Below are 26,327 nucleotides of genomic sequence, written 5' to 3' on the forward strand. Positions count from 1 at the left end.
GCACATTAAAGTCTTATAATGGTTCTTCTTCACAAGATTCTGTGGCAGTACTACTATACAGCAGTTTTGTTTTCAAAACAAAGCAACAATATTAGTTATTATTAATAACTACTTATTGCAAGTTATATCAGTTGTTAATGTGTCCTAGTGATATCATCATCAAATTCCTGACATGTATCCTTGAGGGGGTGTATAGGATATGAGAATACTACATGAAAAATTTACATTATTACTAACTTCCTATATACAATTTTCTATCTATCTACAAAGGAAGACCGAGACATGTCCTGGTCTTCCTCTGGGCCTTTTTCCTGCCAACCTGGCAGAGAACACTTGTTTTGTTCATTTACCTCTCACCTTCTGTTTAAGTGATCATACCACTTGAGATTAGCTCTGCTAACACATTTCTGGATGCTAACAATGTCAAGTTCTTTCTTAACCTCCTCGTTTTTAATATGATATTGCCATTGATTCCATCTGTTCATGCCCCTAATCTTTCTCAGGACTCTCATATCTTTGGTCTCTAGTCTTTATCGTCATCATCATTAAATTCCTGCCATGTACCCTCAAGGGGTGTACAGGATATGATAGTACTACATGAAAAATTTACATCATTACTAACTTCCTATCTACAATTTTCCACCAAATCAGTCCGTTACTTGTCAAGACTCCAACATTACCAGATCTTATATTTCTATTGTCTAAGGCACTCAATCCACCTATATCTTGGTCTTCCTCTGGGTCGTTTTCCTGCCAACTTGGCAGAGAACACTTGTTTTGCTAATCTTTTCTCGCTCATTCTGTTTAAGTGACCATACCACCTGAGATTAGCTCTGCTAATGCATTCCTGGATGCTGACAATGTCAAGTTCTTTCCTAATATTCTTGTTTTTAATATGATATTGCCATTGATGCCATCTGTTCATGCCTCTAATCTTTCTCAGGACTCTCATATCTGCAGTCTCTAGTCTTTGGTCAAGTGTTTTACTTCTGACCCAGCTCTCAGATCCAAAAGTTAAAACTGGTTTGAACACTGTCTTGTATACAGCTAATTTAGTGTTCCAACTAATTTCTCTCTTATTCCATATGAATTTATTCAATTGACTTCCTACCATACCAGCTTTGTTGATTCTGTTGTCTATTTCCATATTTAATTTACCATCGTCACTAAAAATCGTGCTTAAGTAGTTGAAATGTTTTACTTGTTCCACAGGTTCTCCATTCACAACACAGTTGACATTTTCAATGATTCTGCCTATTTTCATTGTCTTTGTCTTTTTATTGCTGACCTTCATACCATATCTATTACAACAGTTATTCAATTTAGTCAGGGAATCTTGCAGATTTGTAGCGGATTTATTTAGAAGTATAACATCGTCCATATAAAGCAAAGAACTGACATTTGGATGCTCCAGTTTTGATATCATGTTTAATACCACTTTCCTTCATAATGTGATCCATATAGATAATGAATAACAGAGGGGATAATGTACATCCTTGTCATAATGAATAACAGAGGGGATAATGTACATCCTTGTCTCACACCAGATTTAACATTAAACCATCTTCCTGTACTTCCTTCAATTCTAACTGCTGGCTTACAACTGAAATAAAGACTAAGTATTGCTTGATATAATGCCCCATTGACACCATATAACTGTACCGTTTTGAATAGCTTCTCTCTTGGCACCTTGTCATATGCCTTTTCCAAATCGACAAAACTTAAATACAGATCTGTGTTATATTCCCATGCTTTCTCAAGTATTTGTCGTAAAGTGAAGATCTGATCCTGACAGCCTCTATTTGACCTGAATCCAGCTTGTTTTTCACCAAGCTTTCCTTCCACAATTCTTTTCAACCGTTTCTCAAGTATACTTGCATATATCTTACCAGGAACACTCAATAGGGATATACCTCTGTAATTCTCACATTCAGTTTTATTTCCCTTTTTATATATGGGTACTATGAGAGCTCTACTCCAATCATCTGGAATCCATCCCTCTGTCCAGGCATTCTGAACTATGCAGTGCAGCCACTGTAAGACTTTTATACCACCGTACTTCAGCATTTCTGGTCAAATATCATCTACTCCTGCTGCCTTTCCACATTTCAAGCCTTTGATGGCTTTTTCTACTTCAAGTATGGATATGTATTCCTGACTGCATGCCTGGTCAGTGTTTTTTATCACTGTGCTGTCATCACTGCTTGTTTCATTTAGCAAATTTTCAAAGTAATTACTCCATACTTCAAGGATATCTTTTTCTCCCGTTTTCATTTCACCTTTATCATCTCTAACTCCTTTTACAGCATTCTTTCCTCCATTCATCATCTTCTTCAACAACCTCGATAATATTTTGCCACCTTCTTGATATTTATTTTCTATGTTCTTGCCAAAGTCCTCTCATGACTTTTGTTTAGCTAGTTTTACACAGTGTTTAGCTTTCTTGCATTTGTCTCTGTATTCTCTAAGAGCACAAGCTGACTTATTTGACAGGAACTTTTGATATGCTTTCTTCTTTTCCTTCACTGCCTCTTTAACTTCCTGTGTCCACCATGGGGTTCTAATTTTTATATCCTTGCAGACAACTTCACCACATGCCTCTCTGGCAGAATCAATCAGTGTTTTCTTCAAGGCTTGCCAATGAATCTCCAAGGTTTGGTTCCTATTCTCAAACTCTTTCATTTTTCCTTCAATAATCTTTATGTATTTTAGTCTACAGTTCACATCTGAGAGCTGCTCAACTTTTATTCGCTTTAAAATTTTTTACATGTCATTCTTTTCAATATAAAATTCAATTTTATCCTGCTCAAGACTAAATGGTGATCACTTCCAATTTCAAATCCTCTGTACACTCTGGTGTCCTGCACCAGGGAGATAACATCATTGTCAACAATAACATAGTCAATGAGACTTTTCTTATTGCTTGCCTCTTCTCTCCATGTGAATTTGTGCACATTTTTATGTTGGAACATGGTGTTTGTAATAACCAGTCCATGTCCTGAGCAGAAATCCAACAGATATTTGCCATTATTATTCGCTTTGCTCTTTTCTCCAAATTTTCTCGAAATATTTTTGTATGTCTCGCAATCATTTCCTACTCTGCTATTTAGATCCCCAACAAGGATCAACTTTTCCTTTTTCATTATGTCAGTTGCTTTCTCTAAAGTCTCAAAAAATACCTCCACCTCTAATTTAGTAGAACCATCTGTGGGACCATAGGACAATGGGACAAATAAGTCTCATTGTCAAGTTCCCCATTCTCATATATGCCCATATCACTCTACTTGAGACTGCCTGCCATTCAAGAAGATTAGCCTCGTATTTTGTGTTTAATACTATGGCTACTCCTTCTTTTCCTTGATTGTCATTGCCTGAATATAACATTTTGTATTTATTGCTCAGAAAGATCTCGCCAGTTTTTATCTTTTTTGTTTCAGTCACCCCTATTATGCCGATCTGGTACTTATCTGATTCCTCAGCTAGCTCCATTTCTTTGCCATTCAGGCTTCTTATGTTGATAGTACCGATCTTTAACTCTGGTGATGTTGAGTTGGGGTGTGTTTTCAGATTTGTTCCAGTAGCTGACTTTTTGCTGTTCGCCGTGGTTCCCTGGCGAAAACAACGGGGGCCTTGTTTAACCAGGCGATGCCCCAGCCGGCATGAAATTTTGTCATGATGTACCATCATTTTGTATTTTGGTTTAGCCAATAGAAATACAATTTGGTCGGCTAAATCCCAAATTGCCAGCCCATTCTCGTTCGTTCAGTATCCAGTTAGATACCCAACAGAGTGCACCACGAGAAGGTGAGGATTGGACATTAGGTCAGAAGCCCTGTTCGGTTCTCTGCATTCCTTTAAGGGCTATGTGGAGGTCTCCTCTCAGTTATACAGCTTTGTCAAGTGTTTTTTTTCTAACCCAGCTCTCAGAGTCATAAGTTAAAATCATTTTGTACATTGTTTTGTATACAGCTAATTTAGTGTTTTTACTAATTTCTCTCTTATTCCATATAAATTTATTCAATTGACTTCCTACCATATTGTGGTAGTTCTAATCATATTCATACTGTAAATTAAGTGAAATTTTTGTATTATTTTTCTTGTGTTACATTCACATCTTTTATGTTATATTATTTAAGATGAGGCAAATTTAATAATGATCAATCATTAAGATAGTTGAGTGTGCCTTAAAGTTTATTCCTGTAAGTCATCATAAGAAAGAGTGTGTGGAAATCCATAAGAATGATTTCATTAAAGTACGTGGTTACAACTTCACCTGTCAGCTCTATTGGATCTACTTTTGTAGCTCATTCACAACAATGAGGCCTTTTACAAGCTAGAAAAAACCTGTCTAGAATTCTGTTGCCTAGGGTGTGAAGCTCTTTATAAGAGCTTTTCAACTGAAAGTGAATTATCAGTTTCTCATATGGTGGTGTAAGGAATTTTGAAAACTCTGGTTTTCATCCTGCAACACAGCATAATTAGACAGAAGAATTGCAATTAACAGACATAATACAGTAACCCTTGATTTTACGGATTTTGGATTTAACGGACAAAATTTCTGGTCTGTATTTTACATGTGAAAATTAACAGGGTGTTAATTTTAAAATGCTTGTAACCACGATTTGCTTATAATTAAATTAACAGGTTATTTTTTGTTATTGATTTCCTGTTATTTTTAACAAATTTTGGTGAATATCCGTCATATTTTGGAAAAACACTGTAGTAATTTAGCCGACATAAATGAGTCACCACTCCTAAAACATTTGGCGAATGATTAGCACGTGACAACACATGTAATTTGTTCTTTTTTTGCATGGCATGACTTTCTATGGCAGTTTTAATGCATGCTGGCCGATGTTCTGATGTGCACTAAGCCACGCCCAGTAGTGTGCATTTCTTTTTTGTTTGCTCGCGGTGAATGGTTTATGTACGTATGCATTTTATAGACCTATTCAATATAAATTTAAAATTAGATATGTATGAATGGTGAAAAACATCTTTGTAACTCTAACCTTAAAATATGGACAAATGGAAAAGAGTTAATTTAATGTTAAATCAAAAATTAGAAGTCATACAAAAGTTTCTACATAAGTTAAAACATGTAAATTAGCTAATTTGTAAATTTTTTAACATACGTATTCGGAAATTCTATTTTATTATATAAATGAGTTTCGGATTTAACGGAAACCCCCTCCCCCGAATTAGTCTGTTATATAGAGGTTTTACTGTATGCTGTCTTAATAGCCTTACTGTTCAGTTTTAATTCCAAATAACCTACCGAAGTTTGATGGATCTACTGTTAGTGATCTATCAAAGCTACTATATTTTCCTAATATAGTAGCTAGTTCATTAGTTTAGTCTCCATAGCTCAGTCAGTATAGACGAAGCCCTTTGGTTGGAAAGACCTGGGTTCGATTCCCGTCCATGATGCGAGGAACCTTTATTTGGTCTCTTTCGAGTAAGACGAGTTAGCCGGTCTCATATAGAGGTAAATGGTTTTTTTTCACCTGGAAACTCGAGTTTTTCGTCCCTCAGAACAGGCAAGCGAGCCCATGAACACATAGATCTCCAGTCAAAAATACATAAAATTCCTCATTGTGTGTGTGTGCTCAGCCAGTCCTAAGGGACGGCTGAGGAAAATTGGGGAAATCCCACACAACACAACAACAGTTCATTTAGCTAACAACAATGTCCTTTTATTGTAAAAGCCTGGATTCGAATCCTGTTTGCAGTACAAAGAACTTATTAGCTGGAGGAAAGTCAACTAGCCTCAGGAAATGGTAGGGTTTCCCTATTCTAGAAACCTGTAGTTTCATGTTGCAATACAGGCCTACTGATTGGAGAATACATGCAAATTTGACAAAATGTGGTGATAGAATTAAATGCCCTGTCAGAGCATTATTTTAGTTTTTATAAAAACCAAGTTACTTTGCTATGACAGGAGATTCAGCCTAACTTGTTAAAGGAAAACTGCTGTCTGGAAATGTTTTGAAATTAAGATTCTTATTGAATTATTCTTTCTTCTTATCATTTCGTATTCAACACTAAATATAAAGATAATCTTCTTGAATGACAGGTATTAATTTTAATATTAGCGAAGGCTGCTTACACAACAAAATAAAAAAAAAAGGAAAAGTTCGTACTCGTTGAAGATCTAAAACGGAAGAGTAGGAAACGATTACTAGACAGAAATGTTTGGGAAAATTTGGATAAAAGATCAAAGTTAATAATGATGGTAAGTACCTGTTGGATTTCTGTTTAAGACATGGACATTTAGTTCCATGTTCCAACATAAATATGCACAAATTCACATGGAGAGAGAAAATGCAAGAAATAAGTCTCATTGACTTTGTTATTGCTGATAGCAAAGTTTTATCACTGGGTCAGTATTCTCTGAGGATTTGAAAAGGATAAAATTTAATTTCATATTGAAAATAGGCATGTGTGTAAGAAAGTTTTAAAATGAATTAAAGTTGAGCAGCTTTCAGAGATGAACTATAGACTAAAATATACAAACATTGAAAAAAATAATAAATAAAAGCATTCGAAAAGAAGAACCAAAGCTGACAATTGATGGTAAATCCTGAAGAAAACATTGATTTAGCCAGAGAGGTATGTGGCAAGGTAATCTGCAAGGATACAAAAATCGGAACTCCATGGTGGATTGAGGAAGTTAAAAAGGCAATCAAGGAAAAGAAGATAGTATATCAAAAGATCCTGGCAAGTAAGTCAACTTGTGATCTTGAATAATACAGAGAAAAATGTAACAGATCGAAGCACTGTGTAAAGCTATCTAAACAAAAGTCATGGGAAGACTTGGTAAGAACATAGAAATTAAATATCAGGAAGGCGGTAACATTTTCTTTCTTGGGGCTATGGAAAAAAGCTTAGAAATGGAGGAATTAGTACTGTAAAAGCAATGACAGTTGATAAAAATGTGTTGTAAAAATTAAACATAGAGATTGCTAAATGAAACAAGCAGTGGCATTCAAAAGGATTACATATCAATACTTGAAGTACAAAGAGTCATCAAAAACCTGAAATGTGGAAAGGCAGCTGGAGTAGATGATGCTCAAATTTTGAGGTATAACAGTTTTACAGTGGGCCTAGTCAGAGGGTCAAATTTCAGATGATCGGAGCACAGTTTTCACAGTATCCATCTATAAAAACGGAAATAAAACTTGATGTGAGAATTTACAGATATATTTCCCTATCTAGTGTTCCTGGTAAGATTTATGCAAGTATACTTGAGAAATGGCTAAGAATTTGTGGAGGAGAGGTTTGGTGATGAACAAGCCGGATTCAGGCCAAATAGAGGTTGTTAGGATAAGATTCTCACTTTAAGACAAATAGTTGACAAATCTTGGGAATATAACAAGGATTTGTATTTAAGGTTTGGAGATCTGGACAAGGCTTGTGGCAAGGTCCCAAGAGGAAAGATCTTCAAAACACTAGTTATATGGTGTAAATGGGACATTATATTAAACAATACATAGCTTTTGTTTGAGAATTGGATGAGATATAAGAAGATGGTTTGATGTTAAATCAAGTGTATGTTAAGGATACACATTATCTCCACTGTTATTCATTTTCTATATGAATCACATTATGAAGGAAAATGGTATTAAACCGATTATCAAAATTGGTGGTGGTAATTTCAGAGAATAAATAAATCCAGTACATGCCTTCAAGATTCTCTGACTAAATTGAACAACTGTTGTAATAAATTTGGTATGAAAATCAACAATAAAAAGACAAAACTGTGAAAATAGGCAGAAACATTGAAAACGTCAACTTTATCCTAATGGAAAACCTATAGAACAAGTAAAACATTCCAGCTATTTAGGCTCGATTTTTAGTGAATATGAGAAGTTAAATTTTTGAAATAGACAACAGAATTAGTAAAGTTAGTATGGTAGGAATTACGCATTTCATTGTTGAATCTACTGGTTTGTTGTTTATTTGAAAGTTGTACTGTGAGAGAAAACAAATATCATATGCATTTTTTTTATTATTTTGCTACTTTGCAAAACAAGATTAAGAGAATTTATAGTTAGCAAGTTACACTGACCTTACCTTAAGCAGCATGTGATGGAGGTGCTCATGGTGCAAGAATATTGGATCCTATAATAGCATCTGAGAATTTGTTTAGAAATGAAGTGGCTGTTATGCCCCTAAATGGGGAGAGTGATCATACTGTTTTAATTTAGCAGGTGGCAAATCACATGAGCCTATTGGGATGAAAGTTTATTTTTCACTTGGTTAGAGTATAATAAAACTAGTTTAATCCTTTATCCAAGTGTGAGCAAACAAAGTTTGCACCTGAAAGTATCTTCAGGACTGGGGTAAGGTGGTACAACACCAGGGCAACTCATTGCAAAGGTGGAGCAAGATACCAACACTCCTATCTCAGTATCTCCTATAATGCAAAACACATCTCCTTGCGGATATGTCTAATGTTATGCATTAAGGGAAGGGCCACTACCCAGACTAGTTTCGACCTTTATTGAGGTCTCTTCAGTGGGAGCCAGGCCCAAGTGGAGATACCAGGCAGAAACATTAGCAGGTCATCTCTACCTATAGGAGTTTCCAAATCGTGTGCCACCCTTTTTTAATAAATTACTCTGGAGTTAGAGAAAGATGTTGAAAGTTTATTTTTCACTTGGTTAGAGTATAATAAAATTAGTTTAATCCTTTATCCAAGTGTGAGCAAACAAAGTTTGCGCCTGAAAGTATCTTCAGGACTGGGGTACGGTGGTACAACACCAGGGCAACTCGTTGCAAAGGTGGAGCAAGCTACCAACACTCCTATCTCAGTATCTCCTATAACGCAAAACGCATCTCCTTGCGGATATGTCTAATGTTATGCATTAAGGGAAGGGCCACTACCTAGACTAGTTTCGACCTTTATTAGGCCTGGCTCCCACTGAAGAGACCTCAATAAAGGTCGAAACTAGTCTGGGTAGTGGCCCTTCCCTTAATGCATAAAATTAGACATATCCGCAAGGAGATGTGTTTTGCATTATAGGAGATACTGAGATAGGAGTGTTGGTAGCTTGCTCCACCTTTGCAACGAGTTGTCCTGGTGTTGTACTACCTTACCCCAGTCCTGAAGATACTTTCAGGTGCAAACTTTGTTTGCTCACACTTGGATAAAGGATTAAACTAATTTTATTAGAGCCTATTGGGGGAGGGGAATATATCTGTGAATTATAATGCAGTTGATTATGATAGAAATGAGAAGGTAGCTTGCAGTGCCACTTGTTATGAAAAATATGGTAGATAAATCAGCAATGAATGGGGAGTTGTTAATGGTTGTCTGAAGCTATATCTGACTACATCTCCAAAATTAGGAGAATAAATGGCATGGGAATTAAATGATGGTTAAGTCTTTGATGCAACAGCAGCATGAAAAGAAAATGTGGTTCCAGTACTGAGAGAAAAGTGGTGATGACCAGTACTAGGAGCAGTATGAAAAGTAAGCTAGGAGGGCACTAATCATGGGGAGAATGGCAAAATTGGACAATGAAAATGAGGTAACAAATGAAGAGAAATCAGATTTTTTTTTGTGACAAATAAAAGGAAAAAAAATGATCATGAAAGAATAACTTTAGTGAATTGCACACTGAAAGGATAGAAGTAGACTTCATAATTTTGGTCAACATTTATGTCTTTCAGTGTGCTTAATAAATTTCCTCTTGCTAGTTTTACGTTGTGGAATCTGTGCCAGTCTGAATTTCTGCAACCATCCAGTACTAGCATTATGTGTTTTATGCTTCATGACCATCACTGTAAAGCCTCATCAATCTTTTGTAGGTTTTCTGTAATCATTCAAGTAGAAACAGGAATGCTTCCATTATTTTGGTGCTCAATTTACAAAGTTAGAATCCTTTTCAATTTTTCCATGAATGCCGATCAAATAACCAACTTGCGCTGCTTTTGAAAATGCAGGTGGCACCTTTGCACTCCCCCACCCTATCGTCTCTGATGGTGTTGAAGTGTTTATTCACTAAGTCCAGTGAATAATTTAATATCCTTTTTTTTCTTCTACTCTTATATCTTTTCATAGACAAACTTTTCTTTGAAGGGAATAGTTTTTCTTTTCTTTGTATATTTATAAAAAAAAAAAAAAAATCAGCTAACGCCTTTTTATTCCCGTATACGGGAGTAGGCGAGGCCATTTAGCCCTATCTAACTTTTGGAGACTGAGTGGGCAGTTCAATCTCCACTGGTATCCAATCAGAGACAGATGGCCCAAGGCTATCACTAATTAAGCAGTACGCAGTGAAGAGAGATGGCTCATATGTGCCGCCATCTCATGGTCCCTAACCCTAACACAATATATTTAATGTCTGAAATAATGTGGGTTCTACGGTCGATTTTCTTGAGTTTACAGGACGAAAAACCCGAGTTTCCGGGAGGAAAAACCTGCTTGCCCATGCCAGAGATCGACTAACTCGGGAACCGGTCGAAAAAAGGCTTAGAAAAATTTCTTCTAGTCGCCGACTAGACTCGAAACCAAGCCTTCCTTCGTGCGGCCAAGCGCAGTGGTCTGCAAACGCCACATCCACTGAGCTACACAGGCTCTTTATTAGAATTGATATTGCAATTAAAAAGCACTACAAAACAGTTAAATTAAAATCTGAAGATAAGCAGCATTCAAATAGTTCTGACCGAGACTGAAGTTTAGCACTTTAAATGTTTTTATATAAGCACATAAAGAAATGTCTGTGTACTCTGAACTGGCAGTCACCAACCAAAATGGCCAAAAAATTGCATTAACATGTGGTCTTGTAAATCAAATCCAAAACTTTAGGTATTTGTATGGGGAGCTGAGTCTAATTGAAGGATGATGACTAGTGGGATTCCACTGGCTATATAATTTTGACTATCGTTATTTAACCACCTTACCAGCCATTATGGATCAAATACGTATCCTCATACGAAGCGTATCCATCATATATTTCAATGTAATATCAATGGTATTACAATTTTAATATGCACTTCGCATCCATGATAACCTGGACCCATATATACGTCTTGGCCGGTAGCGTGGTTAACTTCATCATCATCAAATTCCTGCCATGTACCCTCAAGGGGTGTACAGGATATGACAGTACTACATGAAAAAATTACATCATTACTAACTTCCTATCTACAATTTTCCTCCAAATCAGTCTGTTACTTGTCAAGACTCCAACATTATCAGATCTTATATTTCTATCGTCTAAGGCACTTTGTACCATATCAATCCACCTATATCTTGGTCTTCCTCTGGGTCGTTTTCCTGCCAACCTGGCAGAGAACACTTGTTTTGCTAATCTTTCCTCTCCCATTCTATTTAAGTGACCATACCATCTGAGATTAGCTCTGCTAACGCATTCCTGGATGCTGACAATGTCAAGTTCTTTCCTAATATCCTCATTTTTAATATGATATTGCCATTGATGCCATCTGTTCACGCCTCTAATCTTTCTCAGGACTCTCATATCTGCGGTCTCTAGTCTTTGGTCAAGTGTTTTACTTCTGACCCAGCTCTCAGATCCATAAGTTAAAATTGGTTTGAACACAGTCTTGTATACAGCTAATTTAGTGTTCCGACTAATTTCTTTCTTATTCCATATGAATTTATTCAATTGACTTCCCACGATACCAGCTTTGCTGATTCTGTTGTCCATTTCTATATTTAGTTTACCATCTTCAGTAAAAATTGTGCCTAAGTAGCTGAAATGTTTTACTTGTTCCACAGGTTCTCCATTCACAACACAGTTGACATTTTCAATGATTCTGCCTATTTTCATTGTCTTTGTCTTTTTATTGCTGACCTTCATACCATATCTATTACAACAGCTATTCAATTTAGTCAGAGAATCTTTCAGACTTGTAGCGGATTTATTTAGAAGTATAACATCATCCGCAAAAAGCAAAGAGCTGACATTAACATCTCCAATTTTGATATCAGGTTTAATACCACATTCCTTCATAATGTGATCCATATAGATAATGAATAACAGAGGAGATAATGTACATCCTTGTCTCACACCAAATTTAACATTAAACCATCTTCCTGTACTTCCTTCAATTCTAACTGCTGACTCACAACTCAAATAAAGACTAAGTATTGCTTGATATAATGCCCCATTGACACCATATAACTGCAGCGTATTGAATAGCTTCTCTCTTGGCACCTTGTCATATGCCTTTTCCAAATCGACAAAACTTAAATACAGATCTTTGTTATATTCCCATGCTTTCTCGACTATTTGTCGTAAAGTGAAGATCTGATCCTGACAGCCTCTATTTGGCCTGAATCCAGCTTGTTCTTCACCAAGCTTTTCTTCCACAATTCTTCTCAACCGTTTCTCAAGTATACTTGCATAGATCTTGCCAGGAACACTCAGTAGGGAAATACCTCTGTAATTCTCACATTCAGTTTTATTTCCCTTTTTATATATGGGTACTATGAGAGCGCTACTCCAATCATCGGGAATTCGTCCCTCTGTCCAGGCTTTCTGAACTATGCAGTGCAGCCACTGTAAGACTTTTATACCACCATACTTCAGCATTTTTGGTCGAATATCATCTATTCCTGCTGCCTTTCCACATTTCAAGCCTTTGATGGCTTTTTCTACTTCAAGTATGGATATGTATTCCTGACTGCATGCCTGGTCAGTGTTTTTTATCACTGTGCTGTCATCACTGCTTGTTTCATTTAGCAGTTTTTCAAAGTAATTACTCCATACTTCAAGGATATCTTTTTCTCCTGTTTTCATTTCACCTTATATATGGGTACTATGAGAGCTCTACTCCAATCATCGGGAATTCGTCCCTCTGTCCAGGCTTTCTGAACTATGCAGTGCAGCCACTGTAAGACTTTTATACCACCATACTTCAGCATTTCTGGTCGAATATCATTCGTTATTCTTGGTTAACTTTAATGCGTGGTTAACTTATATATTAATAATATTGGAGTTGGCTGGACAGTAATATTCAGTTATTTGCTGAAAATGATGATGGAAACTTGGGGATGGTTGTAAGGGGTGGAGCATATATGATACAGAATCTTTACAGCTGATCTGAACAAATTGGTTCCATAGGTAAATGACAGTGGATGTTAGCTTAGTCTTGCTGAGTGTTTTGCACTTTGAACTGTAGACATTGTAGACAGTATCATATTAATTGTGGGAAATTGTAGCAAGTGGCAGTCAAGCTAGAAAACTGAGAGGACTGGTAGACAGAATTACTGTTTTGGGACCACTTGCTAGGTTATGTTATCATATCAAATAGCTGCAGTGTTGAAGAGAATACTAGTTTGTTGGAATAAGGAAATTATATGCACTTTATAAGACTTTGATAAGACCATTTATTGAACACATAGCTCATATATGGTTACTGGATTTGAGGAAATGAGGATGATAATTGAAAACATTCAGCAGTGGACAACTAGGATAATATATGGCTGAAAATGAAAACAGACAAGGAAATGGGCTTTGATGTTTGAGTAATAGACAGAAGAGAGGAGATATGATAGAAACATATAAGTTGGTTAGAGGATCTTACATAATAGACACAAGTAAGATTTTATAGCTCATGTCAGGTGAGGAGGGAACTCATTTACCATCCCTAGAAATGACTATGGATGTGTTAGAAAGAATGTGAAGTCCAGGTTCTTCTCCTGTCTAGCAGAATGGGATGGGCTTCCATTCTGCTAGCTGATGAATATATTCAGTGAATATTTTTAAATAAAGATATGATAATTATTAGACATTGTGTGACCTGGAAGAGGCCCTTCTATAATTAGTCCTTGACCATCCAGAAGAGCCTACATAATAATATTATGATCATAAATGTGCCATTCAATACTAAAAGTATTTTTCTCCATTCTTAATTTATTCATTATAGCCATATATGTATATGTGGCGATAAGACCATTTATTGAACACATAGCTCATATATGGTTACTGGATTTGAGGAAATGAGGATGATAATTGAAAACATTCAGCAGTGGACAACTAGGATAATATATGGCTGAAAATGAAAACAGACAAGGAAATGGGCTTTGATGTTTGAGTAATAGACAGAAGAGAGGAGATATGATAGAAACATATAAGTTGGTTAGAGGATCTTACATAATAGACACAAGTAAGATTTTATAGCTCATGTCAGGTGAGGAGGGAACTCATTTACCATCCCTAGAAATGACTATGGATGTGTTAGAAAGAATGTGAAGTCCAGGTTCTTCTCCTGTCTAGCAGAATGGGATGGGCTTCCATTCTGCTAGCTGATGAATATATTCAGTGAATATTTTTAAATAAAGATATGATAATTATTAGACATTGTGTGACCTGGAAGAGGCCCTTCTATAATTAGTCCTTGACCATCCAGAAGAGCCTACATAATAATATTATGATCATAAATGTGCCATTCAATACTAAAAGTATTTTTCTCCATTCTTAATTTATTCATTATAGCCATATATGTATATGTGGCGATCAGCTTTTACTCGGTTGTTATACATTTGAAAAAAATAGATTTAATGACTCCAAGACCGAGATAACATATAAAGATTTTAATGATAAATACTACTAGTTTCGGCATATAGCAGCCTTCTTCAGGTATTTATAAAGGAAAGGAATACTAATAAACATTGAATTATTTAAACAAACTGTAAATTACAGGTACAAATTGCCTCACATAATCGATACATAAAAACGTTGTATTTTTCAAGTTATTCCAACTGGCATGCCATTGTTTGTTGCAATTGTGCGTGCAAGTTCACGTGAACGCCAATATTGAATAACTGCAGCATGGCTATCTGGGATGTTATAACTTAAATTATTATTTAAGTGGACCGGGTTCAGTAGGATTTCCCTTGATTCTACGATTTTCCTTTCAAACTCATCTTCACAGCGAAAAATATTTTCTGATCTATTCCAGCATACAGAGTGGCTTTGTTGGTCATCATTAGGATTATTTGAAAAAAGAACATGACTGGATAACGCAGTTGCATGAGATGTCTCTCTTATGCTCTTCTATGCGTTGTTCAATAGATTTGTTAGTTTGACCAAAGTATGGGATATTGCAATCACACCACAATTTATATACTCCAGGGTACTTAAGGTTGTGATGAGTAGGTTTTGGATGGCTGATTAGAGAGCGGATTTTTGGAAGTGTGGTGAAGAAGGTCCTGATATTATATTTTTTAAGGACTTTAGCTATTTTCTTAGAGACTGTGCTAATGTATGGAATGGAGATACTACCTTTAAAATTAATAGTCTCTGTTGTGCACTGCTTAGGAGGGTTCAGAAGAAATTTCTTAATTGTTTTTTCAGAGTATCCATTTTGTTTAAAAATAAGAGTGAGGTGATTCATTTCTTTTTGTAGTTCATCTTGTTCATTTAAGAGAGAACGTGCTCTGTGTCCTAAGGTAGATATAATTCCAAGTTTTTGTGGTGGAAAATGATGAGAAAGATTATGCAGATATCTATTGGTATGCGTAGGTTTTCTGTACATAGAGATTTTTAATCTTTCAGAGCATCGTGTAAGCATAACATCCAAAAAAGGTAAAGAGTTATTATTTTCTATATCAGCAGTAAATTTTATATTAGGATGTTGGATGTTTAGATGACGAAGAAAATCTGTGAGAGCTGTGTGCCCGTGATTCCAAATAATGAATATATCATCAACATATCTTTTCCAAACTTTTGGTTTAAATGAGAAGGAAGATATGGCTTTCTTTTCAAAGTCTTCAAGGAAGATGTTAGCTAGCACTGGGGACTAAGGGTTGCCCATTGCCAGGCCTTGTTTTTGTTGGTAAATGGAGTCCTTATATCTGAAGTAACCAGAATGAATGCAGTGCTTTAATAAAGTGAACATTTTTTTGGATAATTTGTCCTGTAGTAATGTAAGTACCTCGTCCGTAGGAACGTTAGTAAATAAAGATATAATGTCAAAACTAGCTAGAATATCATTATCATCGATGGGAATATCTTTAATATGAGAAACAAAATCTGTGGTGTTTTTGATGAAAGATGAAGATTTATTGGAGAAACACTTGAGGTACTTTGCTAAATATTTTGAAAGTTTATGTGTAGGTGAATCAATTCCTTCCACAATTGGGCGAAGAGGGATGTTTTCTTTATGAATTTTTGGAACTCCATAGATGCGTGGGATAAGAGGATGTAGAGAGCGTAATGAGAGGCGAATATTATGAGGAAGTTCACTCGCAGTCTTTAACAAGTTGTTTGTACGGTTTTGTAATTCTCTTGTAGAATCTTCCTGAAGAATTGAATATATTGAACTATCTTCAAGTAATTGAAGCATTTTGTTGTGGTAATCTTCAGAGTTGAGGATGACCGTAGAGTTGCCTTTATCTGCAGGTAAAATAATAATGTTACTGTTCTGTTTTAGATTTTTTAGGGCTTTTCTTTCAGCCACTGAAATATTATCAGTTGGAGGTTTGGCATTATTTATAATAAAAATCGATTCAATACGAAGAAGTTTCGCCAAATGATTAGGAATGAGTGAACTTGCTTTTTCTATTTTTGTAAGAAGAGATTCTTTAGGGATAAATTTTGGTGAGGGAATAAAATTGAGACCTTTGCTAAGAATGTTCGTTTCTTAGAAATGAATTATTCTTAGCAAAGGTCTCAATTTTATTCCCTCACCAAAATTTATCCCTAAAGAATCTCTTCTTACATAAATAGAAAAAGCAAGTTCACTCATTCCTAATCATTTGGCAAAACTTCTTCGTATTGAATCGATTTTTATTATAAATAATGCCAAACCTCCAACTGATAATATTTCAGTGGCTGAAAGAAAAGCCCTAAAAAATCTAAAACAGAACAGTAACATTATTATTTTACCTGCAGATAAAGGCAACTCTACGGTCATCCTCAACTCTGAAGATTACCACAACAAAATGCTTCAATTACTTGAAGATAGTTCAATATATTCAATTCTTCAGGAAGATCCTACAAGAGAATTACAAAACCGTACAAACAACTTGTTAAAGACTGCGAGTGAACTTCCTCATAATATTCGCCTCTCATTACACTCTCTACATCCTCTTATCCCACGCATCTATGGAGTTCCAAAAATTCATAAAGAAAACATCCCTCTTCGCCCAATTGTGGAAGGAATTGATTCACCTACACATAAACTTTCAAAATATTTAGCAAAGTACCTCAAGTGTTTCTCCAATAAATCTTCATCTTTCATCAAAAACACCACAGATTTTGTTTCTCATATTAAAGATATTCCCATCGATGATAATGATATTCTAGCTAGTTTTGACATTATATCTTTATTTACTAACGTTCCTACGGACGAGGTACTTACATTACTACAGGACAAATTATCCAAAAAAATGTTCACTTTATTAAAGCATTGCATTCATTCTGGTTACTTCAGATATAAGGACTCCATTTACCAACAAAAACAAGGCCTGGCAATGGGCAACCCTTTGTCCCCAGTGCTAGCTAACATCTTCCTTGAAGACTTTGAAAAGAAAGCCATATCTTCCTTCTCATTTAAACCAAAAGTTTGGAAAAGATATGTTGATGATATATTCATTATTTGGAATCACGGGCACACAGCTCTCACAGATTTTCTTCGTCATCTAAACATCCAACATCCTAATATAAAATTTACTGCTGATATAGAAAATAATAACTCTTTACCTTTTTTGGATGTTATGCTTACACGATGCTCTGAAAGATTAAAAATCTCTATGTACAGAAAACCTACGCATACCAATAGATATCTGCATAATCTTTCTCATCATTTTCCACCACAAAAACTTGGAATTATATCTACCTTAGGACACAGAGCACGTTCTCTCTTAAATGAACAAGATGAACTACAAAAAGAAATGAATCACCTCACTCTTATTTTTAAACAAAATGGATACTCTGAAAAAACAATTAAGAAATTTCTTCTGAACCCTCCTAAGCAGTGCACAACAGAGACTATTAATTTTAAAGGTAGCATCTCCATTCCATACATTAGCACAGTCTCTAAGAAAATAGCTAAAGTCCTTAAAAAATATAATATCAGGACCTTCTTCACCACACTTCCAAAAATCCGCTCTCTAATCAGCCATCCAAAACCTACTCATCACAACCTTAAGTACCCTGGAGTATATAAATTGTGGTGTGATTGCAATATCCCATACTTTGGTCAAACTAACAAATCTATTGAACAACGCATAGAAGAGCATAAGAGAGACATTTCATACAAAAGATCTCATGCAACTGCGTTATCCAGTCATGTTCTTTTTTCAAATAATCCTAATGATGACCAACAAAGCCACTCTGTATGCTGGAATAGATCAGAAAATATTTTTCGCTGTGAAGATGAGTTTGAAAGGAAAATCGTAGAATCAAGGGAAATCCTACTGAACCCGGTCCACTTAAATAATAATTTAAGTTATAACATCCCAGATAGCCATGCTGCAGTTATTCAATATTGGCGTTCACGTGAACTTGCACGCACAATTGCAACAAACAATGGCACGCCAGTTAGAATAACTTGAAAAATACAAGGTTTTTATGTATCGATTATGTGAGGCAATTTGTACCTGTAATTTACAGTTTGTTTAAATAATTCAATGTTTATTAGTATTCCTTTCCTTTATAAATACCTGAAGAAGGCTGCTATATGCCGAAACTAGTAGTATTTATCATTAAAATCTTTATATGTTATCTCGGTCTTGGAGTCATTAAATCTATTTTTTTCAAATATATATATGTATGTAGAAAGTTTTTTACCTTTGGTGTAATATACATTAGATACCAAGAAATTTTATACTTGGTTTTAATCCTTTTTCCCAAGTAAGCAAAAACATAGTTTTGTGTCTGAAATATATTCATGTCTGAGATGCTTGTATATCCCATAATGCAAAGCACACCTGAAAGGGAGTGTGTGCTTTTGCATTATGGGATATATACTAAGGCAAGTGATATGAAGTCATTAGTCTCTATATACAAGTAGTTCAGATGTGAATATATTTCACACTTAAAACTATGTTTTGCTTACTTGGGAAAAAAGGATTAAAACCAAGTATAAATTTTCTTGGTATCTTTAACATATATATATATATAAAATATGACCTTCATTTATGAATGTTTGATTTATCTTGATTTGAATATCTGCCAGTTTGAAAATTTTCTATTAATTTCCTTAGTTCCCTCAAAAATTTCATTTGATAGCGACTCTACTTAATAGGTGAATCATCATCATTGTTTATTTATGATTTTACAATTATACATAGGGAAACCAATCAGAACAAATAAGTAGTCTGTGTACACTAAGATAGGACTTGGAGGTTCTTAAGACATGAAAGAAAACCAGGCTTCTCTGTCATATGTTAATTGACAGATCTCTGATGCGGGAGTTGGGGAGAAACTGGGAAAATATTGCTGATATATTTCCAATATTGAGTCGGGGATCTGCCTCTTTCTTTTTCCATCTGTAGGGGCATAGAGGACCAGAGCATCAAAAGGTGCAGAGGATGGATGTCTGAGTTGGTGGCTGAGCCATTTTATTTGGTTTCTTTGAACAGTGCTGATTAGAGGATCTTTCTGGTTTCATCTAATATAGTAGAGTTGGGAATGTGGTCTTGCCAGGAGTAATCCAGGATATTTCTTAGACAAGTAGTTCCAAAGCTGTTTATAATATCGGTTGCTGCTTTTGTTGAGATGTTCAAGGTCTGGGAGCCATACAGAAAGATAAACTGGCTGGTGCACTTGTAAAGATGAATCTTCGCCTCCTTTGAGATGAGGTTCAACTTCCATGCTATATTAAGACTTCTGTGGAATTGGAGTGCTTTCTGTTTTCTTGTCTTGATGTCTGTCAAGGAATCTGAGATGTGTGAGCCTAGGTATACATAGTCCTCTACTTTGTCAAGGTGATCATTTTGATTTATATAGATTCACATCTATCTGATTTTTTAATATCTTTATTTTTTGGAAGTTAATTTTTAGTCCAAATATTTCTATTGTTCTCCTGAGGCTGTTGAAGTGGTTTTGGGCATCTGTAATGAGGACTATATCATCTGCAAAGCTCAAGTCTTTAAGGTGCATCTGTATATGTGGGTCTTTGATGAGGATTCCAGATTTAACTTGAATCAATTTAAAAGTATAGTCAATCACTATGATGAATAGATATGGGGCCAGATTATCTCCCTGTAGGATTCCTGTGGTGATGGGAAAACTGTCTGTTTTGTCTCCATTAACTAATACTGTTGCTTGATATTCTTGTTAGGGTGCCTTGATTGTCCTGATAATTTTAGGTGGAATGCCATAAAGTTTGATTGTTTCATTTCCCATAGTCATTCCCTGTCAATAGAATCAAATGCTTTAGTAAAGTCAATAAATTTCAAAAGCAATGGTAAGTTCTTGTCCTTTGAATCCTCTATTAGTCTTCTGATGCAGTGAATGTGTTCTAGAGTACTACCACGTTTTTTGAGGAATCAAGCCTGGTTTGTATGAATTATATGTGGTTCAATTCTATTTAATATCATTCTATTGTAGATTTTTAGTGGAGTAGAAAGGAGTGTGATTCCTGTAGTTTTCAGGTTTGTTCAGGTTACCCTTTTTTGGAATTGGGATTATTAGATACTCTTTCCACTGTTCAGGAACTGTCTTAGAGGAAAGTGCAAAGTTATATGCATAGGAGTTGTTTTTTGATGTCTATAGAGCAATGCTTTAAAGCCTGGTGATTTTCCTGCTTTTTGTTGTTGAAGGGCCATTGTGAACTCCTGCATGGTGAAATCATCGCAGTTAATGCTAAGAGTTTCCGGTAATATGGTTTTCGAGATGAAATCAATGTTTTGGGTTGGTGTGTTCTGAAGAGTTTGGAAGTGTGCCTTCCATTCATCAAGTTCTCTGGTCTTGTTTTCAAATAAAGTTCCTTTTTTTCTTGATTCTCAATACTCTGGGTTTTCTTTCTGCTGTGCTCAGGGACTTGACTATTTTGTAAGTTTCTCTTGTCTAATGCAATTTTTGGCAGTTTTCTAGCTCTTGGCAGAATGTAGGCTTCTTTATCTTTTGAGAGAACTTCTATATATACCTCTGTGTTTAATTGCTTTAGTTCATTTTTACATTGAAGGGATTCTTGGGTTTTTACTTTGCATTTTATTTTATTGTGCTTGTCAATCAGTGAGTTTGTGTCTTTGGTTACCAATCTTTATCTGCACTTTTTGTGTTTGTTTAAAGAAATGTTTTGGAGGCTGCTTGATGAATGACGCTAGCTATTGTTTTAAATACTGTGTTATTTACATACTGTGTCTGTGTTGTTGTTCGATACTCACAAAAATCATCCATGCTTGTGCATGGGTGATTTTTGTGAGTTGCTGAAATTGATTTGCCATGTTAGAATAATTTAATTCTTCTCAATTGTATTTGAGGTGTTTTTTTTCTGTGATTTGGATGCTCTTAGTTGTAGCTTTAATCGTTCACTTACAATTCTGTGATCAGAGTTTAATATGCTATTGTATGCTATACAGTTTTGGGCTGACCTTATCCATTTGCCATTTATTAAGATATGATCAATTTGAGTCTGAGTTCCATTGGGGTGTTGCCAGGTCCATTTTCTTTCTAATTTGTTTGGGAATTTTGATTGAAGAGATATCAAGTTCTAAGAGTTGCAAAAGTCCACAAGAAGATGGCCATGTTCATTGGTTGAGTCGTGGTAGGTATATTGTCCTATGTTTTGTGTTTCCAGCTACATCTTTTCCGATTTGTGCATTGAAATCCTCTCCAATTAGGTGCACATTGTGTGCAGGTATTTTGGTAGTATAGTTGGCTAGGTTTTGATAGGTTTCATTGTCTTTATCTTCTGCTGCTTCTGTAAGTGCATATGCACATGTAATTGTTATTTTGGGGTTTGCATTTATTGTAATATTGTAATGTTATTCTTTTTGAAACACTTTCTATTGATAGAATATTTTTGTAGACTGTTGTTTACCAAGATTCCGACTCCACCATTTCCAGATAGATCTGCAGATGAGTACACAAAGGTCCATTTATCATTGTGGGACCTGATTTCATTGAATAATGCCAGGTGGGTTTTCCATCGGTGCTCCTTTATGCAGATTGCATCCACATGTTCTGCCTCTGCATAGTTCATAAAATTTTCTGCATTTTAGGAGGGTGTGAACATTATATGTTGAGATGATTATGGGTTTCTTTCAGAAATAGTGTTTAGAGTGCTTCTTTCCTTCATCAGGCTGAAGGCTTCCCTGTGGGCTTTGACTTCCAGCCACCATAGGGGGAGGATTGAAGTGTGCTCTATGGTTTCATTTTGGATTGTTCTTTCCTTTGTAATCTAAAGTTATCCACATATTGGGTAATTGGCCCTAACATGCCTCACCAGCCACATTTGCCTACTGGTGGAGGGGTGACCTACCAGTGATTCCCAGGACCCCCCCCCCCCCCGTGAATATATTTAAAATTCAGTTTATGAACTTTAATTATTACATTGTTTATAACATTTGTGCTGTATTATTGAGGTTTATTCTGTGTTTTAACATCGTGCTTTTTTGTTAAGGTTGCTCTTTAAAAAAAAAAATAAAACAAAACTGGAAACTCATAAAAGTAGAAATGCAACTACAAGTGAAAATATTACTAAAAAAAAAAAAAAAAAAAAGCCATGCAAATCTGTAGCATTAGAAGAAAAGATGGCAGCTATTAGAAGAATGAAGGGTGAGCAGCTATCACATCCTACTATTTCTTTCGTTTAACTCCCATCCCAACCATAAGAACAATTGTGTAAAATGATAACATTAAAAAGACAATGGAGAGTACAAAAAGGAGAACTGCTACCTGTTAGATACTCAAGAGTTCTGTGATTTGAAATATGCATCAGTTACTCTCATATTACATTGCAAGTTGAAAAATTAAATGGAATAAACATTCCTTTCCGAAAAAGTGTTATTTGTGATAAAGCAAAGAGTTGGATGAAATTTATTTATTTATTGTATGGCAATCTACATACAGTTATAAAAGTATATGTACATGTTTGTACCGATATATGTAAAAGTAAATAAAAAAAAATGTACATGGCAAACAATAAAAGCAAAACATAGGCAGTAACATTTTCAGCAGACAAAGCACTTAAGTTAAGAACAAGTTCTCTGATCTAGTCTGTAACAGGTGGTAGCGCCTCCAGGAAGTTGCTTTTTTGACCCGTATATGCACAAAGATTGCACTCGGTGGAGTGCAGTCTTTGATTCGTTTGGTTCGGGTGTCCCGAACCAAACAATAACCTGAACGGGACACCCGAACCAGTCAATTGATTGGTTCGGGTGTCTGCAGTCACACTGTGGTGAGGGAATTTTCCCCACTTGTACAGAATGCTTGCACATCTTCCATGGCCGGTACGAATCCTGTTCAGTGTTATTCATGTCTTTTGGCTCGATTCCATACCCGGGATGTTGAGACTAATGTCCAACTTGAAATCTGTCAAACCAGATTTCAAGTTGGACATTAGTATTTATGCTCCACATTCGTTTCCATTGATCTTTGGTATTATGGTTAGTCATTCTCAGATCTTTAGCTTCACAAAGAGGGGGCTTTCTTGATTTCGATCTGTTGTAGTTCTGATATGTCAGTATTTTTGAGTATTTTGTCATATTCTCATAATAGAGCATCACATCTTTGTAGATTTGGTGGTATTATGTTACTCAGCATTGGAAGCCAATAAACAGTTTTTATGGTTTCAGAGTTGTTTCTATGATTCCAGATATGAGTCGCATTGTGGTATAAAGCTGACTGTCGATTAGTTTAGTATGACAGCTATTGATCCAGACCGGGGCATAGTACTCTGCCACCAAAAAAACCAGACTGAGTGCAGATGTTCATTATATGTTTGCTGCTGCACCCTAGGAAGTGCCACGTAATTTCTGAATGATGTTATTTCTAGTTCTTATTTTTTCAGCTGTGTTTTCAGTATGTTTCTTATATGATAGAGTACGGTCGAGTGTAACTCCTAGATACTTAGGGTATTTATTATGATGTAGGACTGAATATCCAAATGGGATGTTCAACTCAATAATAAATTAATAAATGTGCCAATTTATTATGGCACATTTATTATTTTTTATTTATACATTTATTATTTATTTATTATTGAGATGGAAAGTTAACACTTCAATTTTATTTTGTCTTGGTTATAGTCTCCATTTCTTAAAGTAAATATGAATGGAGACAAAGTCGTTTGTGAGGGTTTCTTCTGTCCGTCTTAGTTCTCTATTTTTGGTGGCTAGCACTATGTCATCCACGTAGCAGAATTTTCTAGATACTGTATCTGGCATATCGGCTATATATAAGCTAAATAAGGGAGGGGCCAATAAGTTTCTTCTGGTTACTAATATTTTCTCCAAGGACTACATGGAAATATGTATTGCTGAGCATATTAACAAGTTGTATTGTTAATAATTCGACATGGTAGTACTTTCATTAATTTATACAGCATGCCCTCTTTCCAGACAGTGTCATATGCAGCAGTTAGATGAAGAAAAACTGCAGAAGTTTTTAGATTTCATTGAAAGCCCACTTCTATGTATGATGTCAGCGCCAGAACCTAGTCACAACAATTACGATTAGGCCTAAAGCCTGCCTGTTCAATCGGAACATGTTCAAAGATAGCGTTTGCTTATGTGGTTATACAATAGTCTCTCCAGTAGCTTATATGTGCAGCTTAGTAATGCAATTGGTTGATAGTTTTGTGGGTTGTCATTTGATTTCCTGGGTTTGGGAAGAGCTCTTATCTTAGCTTTCTTAAATTCTTTCAGTAACACGTTGGTGTTCATTTTTTCCAAAAAGAAACAGGGGAGCCATTTTTGGTGTTTTTGCCAGCATGAATAAGAAATTCCAGGTGAACTCCTTTGAACCCCCAGGGCCTTTCCTATGTTTGTATCAGCTAGTGCATTGTTGATTTCCTTGTCGCTGAAAGGTCTCACATATTCTGATTCATCTTGTAGTTTTTCCTTTAATTCTCTGGCTTCTCTTTTAACTTCAATGGTATGATTTCTGTGACATTGGCATCTCGAGATGTTAATAATATGATTAGCAATTTGGTTTGGTGTAACATCTATCTTTTTAGTAGGAACCATTGTGGTGCCTCCTAGCTTCCATAACACACTCCAAGCACTTCCTGCTGGAGTGCCTAAAGTACAGTCTCTGAATTGTTTCAGTCCAGTGTTGTTGTTGTCTTGTTACATCCAATTCGTGAAGGAGATCATTTGCGATTTCCAAATCACCACTCTCCAAAAATTTCTCATAAAGTTGTTTACTCAATTCGTTCTATCTAGGAATATATTCCTTTCTATATCCCCTAGGGATATGTTTTTAAGCTATAGAGATGACAGCACCTGCAAATCGGTTGTAGTTATTGGGTACAGGAGATATGAAGCGAATACACTTGTCAAGGTCAGTGGCATATTTTTCCCAATCAGCTCTTCAAAAATTCCAACTCGGGCAGGGAATTGATCTAACAAGAGGTATTTTTATGCCTACATCAAGGAGGACTGGCTAGTGTTGGCTGTGAGGGAAGTCACTAAGAACTCTTCTTTGAGCAGGTAGAGGTTCATTTATATTATTAGAAGTGACGAAACAGAGGTCAGGATTATAGTCTCTTCTCTTCTCCATACTGCTGAATTGAAGGTACCACGCTCTTTGGTTTCAACGATCAAGTGGATATTGAAGGCCTCAGCCCAGTCGCTGAGGGCTATTCAGCATTCTGAGCATACTTCCATAACTCATGACGGCTATTGATATCTCCCGCATATGTTGTTGGATGATTCAAAAGGGGAAGGACTTGTTGAGACCATCGAACGTTTGGTGGCTTGTAGACATTAACAAGCGTCAGTTTGTCCAGCTTCATCACTACCAGGTTAATATCATCATCATCATCACTTGGCACATAACATGTTTGATTTGTTTGATGTTGTTATGGACATATGTTGCTATACCATACACATGATGGTAGGTTGCTCCTACGAGCTGGTAGCCATATATTCTCCCTCTTCTGTACAAGTCTTCTTTGGTGGTGACATGTTTCCTGAGGAGTACGGTGTCTATATTTTGGTCAAGAAGGAATTTTGAAAGGTATTTGCATTTTGATTTGCTAATTCCTTCGATGTTAAGATGACAAATTCGGACTTGAGGCCCAAGATTTCTAGTCAGTTTTTCAAATGGATCTTGTAAGGACCATTCACTTCTGATTGCTGCATGTAGTTAGTAGCCAGGAAATCAGTGGATAGACTGGCTGCCATGATTGCTCTAGCTCATTTAGCGTTATCTAGGGTGCACCATGAGGAGGCG

General features: G+C 35.8%; 1 protein-coding gene across 2 annotated transcripts in view; it reads left to right on the plus strand.

Annotated features, from left to right (window-relative positions):
• LOC150098343 (uncharacterized) overlaps positions 1-26,327 on the plus strand; it is a 554,092-nt gene that overhangs the window by 37,910 nt on the left and 489,855 nt on the right. The gene's annotated exons all lie outside the window — the stretch shown is intronic.

The sequence above is a fragment of the Typopeltis vanoorti genome, chromosome 15 (genome assembly GCF_054136105.1).
Source record: "Typopeltis vanoorti isolate ZY-2024b chromosome 15, IOZ_Tvanoo_1.0, whole genome shotgun sequence".
NCBI classification, from domain to species: domain Eukaryota; kingdom Metazoa; phylum Arthropoda; class Arachnida; order Uropygi; family Thelyphonidae; genus Typopeltis; species Typopeltis vanoorti.